Source organism: Somniosus microcephalus, unplaced genomic scaffold (assembly GCF_052327205.1).
Source record: "Somniosus microcephalus isolate GS21.2 unplaced genomic scaffold, FLI_Smic_1.0 unresolved_chr6, whole genome shotgun sequence".
Lineage (NCBI taxonomy): Eukaryota > Metazoa > Chordata > Chondrichthyes > Squaliformes > Somniosidae > Somniosus > Somniosus microcephalus.
Window position 1 is genome coordinate 10,928,453 of NW_028225184.1, and position 6,091 is coordinate 10,934,543.

Here is a 6,091-nt window from a genome sequence, read left to right on the forward strand (position 1 = left end):
GAAATAATGCATAATTTGCAACAATCATATATTCCTCTAGGGCATAAAAACCCAAAAGGAAAAGTGATCCAACCATGGCTAACAAAAGAAATTAAAGCTAATATTAAGTCAAAGGAGGAAGCTTATAAAGTTGCCAGAAAAAGCGGTCATCCTGAGGATTGGGATCTTTTTAGAAATCAGCAAAGGGGGACCAAGAAATTGATAAAGAAAGGGAAAATGGAATATGAGCCCAAACTAGCAAAAAATATAAAAACGGATTGTAAAAGCTTCTATAGGTATGTGAAAAGGAAAAGACTGGCGAAGGTAAATGTAGGTCCTTTGCAGTCAGAGACGGGAGAATTTATAATGGGGAATGAGGAAATGGCTGAGAAATTAAATAAATACTTTGGCCTAGAAATTGGGTTGAGGTGCCAAAGTGGCGCCAAGTTCGCCTGGGCGCTGATTTTTGCACAGCGTTCGGAGCATTAACGAACGTCAGAAATGCCGCGGGGTGGGGGGGGGGGGGGGAGGCCGGGGACGAAGGTGCTGGCAGGCGGCCGCCCGCACCTCCACCTTAACTTGTGCCACTGCCGGCACAGCAAGGCCCCGTGAGCCGGGCGCGGGTGGCGAACGGCGCTGCAGCGGCGTTCGCTACCAAATATCGCGGGAGGCGCGGCCAGTGGCGCTACAGCCACTGACTGCCCTCTTTAGGCGCTAATAGGTGGCGCAACATACTAGCAAAATGAATGGGACTAAAAGTCGATAAATCCCAAGGACCGGATGACCTACATCCTAGGGTTTTGAAAGAGGTGGCCACTGGGATAGTGGACGCATTGGTTGTCACCTTCCAAAATTCTATAGATTCTGGAACGGTTCCTGCAGATTGGAGGATAGCAAATGTAACCCCGCTATTTAAGAAAGGAGGGAGAGAGAAAACGGGGAACTACAGACCTGTTAGCCTCACATCAGTAGTTGGGGAAAATGCTGGAATCTAGTATAAAGGATGCAATAACTGGGCACTTAGAAACTAATAGTAAGATTGGGCAGAGTCAGTATGGATTTATGAAAGGGAAATCCTGTTTGACAAACCTATTGGAGTTCTTTGAGGATGTAACTAGTGGAGTAGACAAAGGGGAACCAGTAGATGTGGTGTATTTAGATTTTCAGAAGGCCTTCAGTAAGGTCCCACACAAGAGGTTGGTGAACAAAATTAGGGCACATGGAATTGAGGGTGATATACTAGCATGGATTGAGAATTGGTTAACAGACAGAAAACAAAGAGTAGGGATAAACGGGTCATTTTCAGGATGGCAGGCTGTGACTAGTGGGGTACCGCAAGGATCGGTGCTTGGGCCCCAGCTATTCACAACCTATATCAATGATTTGGATGAGGGGACTAAATGTAACATTTCCAAATTTGCTGATGTCACAATGCTAGGTGGCAGTGTCAGTTGCGAAGAGGATGTGAAGAGGCTTCAAGGGGATCTCGACAGGCTCAGTGAGTGGGCGAGAACATGGCAGATGGATTATAATGTGGATAAATGTGAAGTTAGCCACTTTGGTAGAAAAAACAGAAAGGCAGAGTATTTCCTAAATGGCAAAAGATTGAGGAATGCAGATGCTCAAAGGGACCTGGGTGTCCTTGTACATGAGTCACTGAAAGTGAATGTGCAGGTGCAGCAAGCCATTAGGAAGGCAAATGGTATGCTGGCCTTCATTACAAGAGGATTTGAGTACAGGAGTAAAGAAGTCCTACTGCAATTATACAGGGCCTTGGTGAGACCACACCTGGAGTATTGTGTACAGTTTTGGTCTCCTTACCTAAGGAAGGATATACTTGCCATAGAGGGAGTGCAGCGAAGGTTCACGAGATTGATTCCTGGGATGGCGGGACTGTCGTATGAGAAGAGATTGAGTAAACTAGGTCTGTATTCTCTTGAATTCAGAAGAATGAGAGGGGATCTCATTGAAGCATACAAAATTATGACAGGGCTTGATAGGATGGATGCTGGGAGAATGTTTCCCTTGGCTGGGGAGTCTAGAACCAGGGGCCACAGCCTCAGGATAAAGGGTCGGCCATTCAGGACTGAGATGAGGAGAAATCTCTTCACACAGAGGGTGATGAATCTTTGGCACTCTCTACCCCAGAGGGCTGTGGAGGCTCAGTCATTGGGTATATTCAAAACAGAAGTCGATAGATTTCTGACTAGTAAAGGCATCAAGGGATATGGCGATAGGGACGGTGAATGTTGAGGCAGAAGATCAGCCATGATCTCATTGAATGGCGGAGCAGGCTCGAAGGGCCGAATGGCCGACTCCTGCTCCTATTACTCATGTTCTTACATAGATTTAAGATAATTGGAACAAGAACCATAAGAGTATAAGAAATAGGAGCAGGAGTCGGCCATTCAGCCCCTCGAGCCTGCTCCGCCATTCAATAAGATCATGGCTGATCTGATCTTGGCCTCAATTCCACTTTCCTGCCCGCTCCCCATAACCTTTGATTCCCCTGTTTTCAAAAATCTGTCTATCGCCAACTTAAATATATTGAATGACCCAGCCTCCACAGCTCTCTGGGATAGAGAATTCCAAAGACTCACGACCCTCTGAGAGAAGAAATTCCAGAGGGGGAGGGGGGGGGGAAGATGAGGAAATATTTTTACGCAGCGAGTTGTTGTGATCTGGAATGCGCTGCCTGACAGGGCGGTGGGAGCAGATTCAATAGGAACTTTCAAAAGGGAATTGGATATATACTGGAAGGGGAAAAGTTTGCAGGGCTATGGGGAGAGAGCGGGGGGAGTGGGACTAATTGGAGAGCTCGTTCAAAGAGCCGGCACAGGCACGATGGGCCGAATGGCCTCCTTCTGTGCTGTGAGATTCTACCTTGTGTGGAATGTTTGTATTTGAATGGAGTTGAGGGATGTTTGTATTTCAATTGAGTGGACGGATGTTTGTATTTGAATTGAGTTGAGGGATGTTTGTATTTGAATTGAGTGGACGGATGTTTGTATTTGAATTGAGTGGACGGATGTTTGTATTTGAATTGAGTGGACGGATGTTTGTATTTGAATTGAGTGGACGGATGCTTGTATTTGAATTGAGTGGACGGATGTTTGTATTTGAATGGAGTGGATGGATGTTTAAGAACATAAGAACATAAGAAATAGGAGCAGGAGTCGGCCATTTGGCCTTTCGAGCCTGCTCCGCCATTCAATGAGATCATGGCTGATTTTCTGCCTCAACTCCATTCACCGGCCCTATCTCCATATCCCTTGATGCCCTTACTAGTCAGAAATCTATCGACTTCTGTTTTGAATATACCCAATGACAGCCCACTGGGGTAGAGAATTCCAAAGATTCACCACCCTCTGTGTGAAGAAATTTCTTCTCATCTCAGCCCTGAATTGCCTACCCTTTATCCTGAGGCTGTGGCCCCTGGTTCTAGACTCCCCAGCCAAGGGAAACCTTCACCCAGCATCCACCCTATCAAGACCTGTCATAATTTTGTGTGCTTCAACGAGATCCCCTCTCATTCTTCTGAATTCAAGAGAATACAGGCCTAGTTTACTCAATCTCTTCTCATGCAGCAGTCCCTCCATCCCAGGAATCAATCTCGTGAACCTTCAATGCACTCCCTCTATGGCAAGTATATCCTTCCTTAGGTAAGGAGACCAAAATTGTACACAGTACTCCAGGTGTGGTCTCACCAAGGCCCTATATAACTGGAGTAAGACTTCTTTACTCCTGTACTCAAATGAAGTAGGAGAGATTAATAGGCTGGCTTAAATGAACTTTGTTTTCCAGAGTAGAGATGGTCTTGGAATGCTCAACACACTCCAGACTTAACATGTGCTTGGAAGTGAATTTGTATTTTAATTGAGTGGACAGATGTTTGTATTTGAATTGAGTGGAGCGGCACTGTTCCTGCTCGTTCCTATTGTTGGACTCTGTGGGGAGAGAGCGGGGGGAGTGGGACTAATTGGAGAACACATTCAAAGAGCCGGCACAGGCACGATGGGCCAAATGGTCATCTGTCCTGATATCTCCTCCTGTGACTCGATGCCAATTATTTTTTTTATTGATAATGCTCTGGTGAAGTGCCTTGGGACGTTTTGCTATGCTAAAGGCACTGTATAAATGAAAGCTGTTGTCGTTTTGTCGTTCTACGGCGCGTGGAATGTTTGTATTTGAATTGAGCGGAGGGATGTTTGTATTTAAATTGAGTGCACCAAGCAGGGGAAATTGAGGTCAATGGAGGAAGACGGGAAGGGGGGAGGCATGGGGTTAAATGTTAAAGCCTCCCAGACTGCTGGGGTCATACCTGATGTCAAGGCAGCTGCCGCATAAATGCTGGAAAAAGCTCAGCGGGTTAGGAGGCATCTGTGGAGAGAAAGAGAAAGACTCACGTTGCGGACCATGTTGCCCCCTTTCCCCTACAGAAACAAGACGGGGAGACAATGTTACCCCTTCTCTTCGTCCCGCCAGCCCCGCATTACGTGGAGCGGTCGGTATTTGAATTGAGCGGAGCCATGCTTCAGGCTGATTTGAGTGGGGCGCGATGCTTGTATGAGTTGGGAACGGTGCTGGTATTTGAATTGAGCCAAGCGATGCTCATAGTTGAATTGAGCGGGAGTGATGCTGCTATTGCCTTGGGGCGATGTTTGTATTTGAATTGAGCAGGAGCGATGTTCGTAGTCAAATTGAATGGGAGGGTCGTGATGCTCGTATTGAAAATGAGCGGGGGCGGGCAATGCTCGCAGTCGAATTGAGTGGGGGTGGGGGTCGCGATGTTCGTAGTCGAATTGAGAGGGAGCAATGCTCATACGGAGTTGGAGGTGATGATTGTATTCAAATTGAGTTAGCGCAATGGATGCCCGTGGTCGAATTCAGCAGGGGGGGCGCGATGCTCGAAGTCAAATTGAGTCGGGGCGATGCTCGTAGTTGAATTGAGTCAGGGCGATGCTCGTAGTTGAATTGAGTCAGAGCGATGTTTGTAGTCGAATTGAGTCAGAGCGATGTTCGTAGATGAATTGAGTCAGAGTGATGCTTGTAGTTGAATTGAGTCAGGGAGATGCTTGTAGTTGAACTGAGTGGCGCCAAGGCACCGGAGACGTAAATAAAATCGAGGTCAACGGGGCGTCATTCGGGGGGGGCGACGGAGAGGAAAGGAGGGGGGTAATTTAAAAAAAAATGTTTTAAAAAAGGAATACCCCATTGTTGGGGGGGAAATCCATCCAGCCCCAGTGCGCTTGCGCGGGAGTCTGCCGGACTTGCTCCACTGCGGCTGCGCGGGGGAGGAGAAGGGGAACCGGGCCCGGCAGCGCTGCGCCTGCGCACGGAGCCCCAGCCGGCCGACCCCCGACCTCTCACCCCTCACCCCTCACCCTCCGAATTAGACCAACTTAAGGCAAAGGAAAAGAGACGGGGACCGGCGCCCCGCGTCGCATATTAATCGAATAAAAGCCACTCACTCGCTCGCACCGCCCGCTTTCTCCATTTTCTTTTCTTCAGGGACTTGGGGGAGTGCAGCGCATGCGCTATCGGGATGGGGGCGTGGTCAGGGCAGAGGGCCTCACAACGCATGCGTCGCTGGCTCTTCCCTCCCACTGCCTGCTGGGAGTTGTACTTCCTTCCAGCTGCAGTTCAGGCTGTCTTAAAGGGGCAGCGCCCACTGTGACAGGGACAGGTCCCATTAAAGGGGCAGTCCTTACACAGGACCAGGAGGAGGCCATTCAACCCCCTCGAGCCTGTTACGCAGGAACAGGAGGAGGCCCATTCAGCCCCCTCGAGCCTGTTACACAGGAACAGGAGGAGGCCCATTCAGCCCCTCGAGCCTGTTACACAGGAACAGGAGGAGGCCCATTCAGCCCCCTCGAGCCTGTTACACAGGAACAGGAGGAGGCCCATTCAGCCCCTCGAGCCTGTTACGCAGGAACAGGAGGAGGCCCATTCAGCCCCCTCGAGCCTGTTACACAGGAACAGGAGGAGGCCCATTCAGCCCCTCGAGCCTGTTGCACAGGAACAGGAGGAGGCCCATTCAGTCCCCTCGAGCCTGTTACACAGGAACAGGAGGAGGCCCATTCAGCCCCTCGAGCCTGTTACACAGGAACAG

General features: G+C 49.1%; 1 protein-coding gene across 4 annotated transcripts in view; it reads right to left on the reverse strand.

Moving 5' to 3' along the window:
• Positions 1-5,527, reverse strand: part of ppox (protoporphyrinogen oxidase) — a 51,639-nt gene extending 46,112 nt beyond the window's left edge. For 2 of the 4 annotated variants that reach the window (XM_085978171.1, XM_085978170.1), the window contains exons 1-2: positions 5,451-5,527; positions 4,301-4,359 (exon numbers count right to left, since the gene is read on the reverse strand). The gene's annotated coding sequence lies outside the window, so the exon portion shown is untranslated. The remainder of the gene's footprint in view (positions 1-4,300; positions 4,360-5,450) is intronic. The other 2 variants (XM_085978168.1, XM_085978169.1) reach the window with 1 other exon arrangement.
• Between the last annotated feature and the right edge of the window lie 564 nt (positions 5,528-6,091).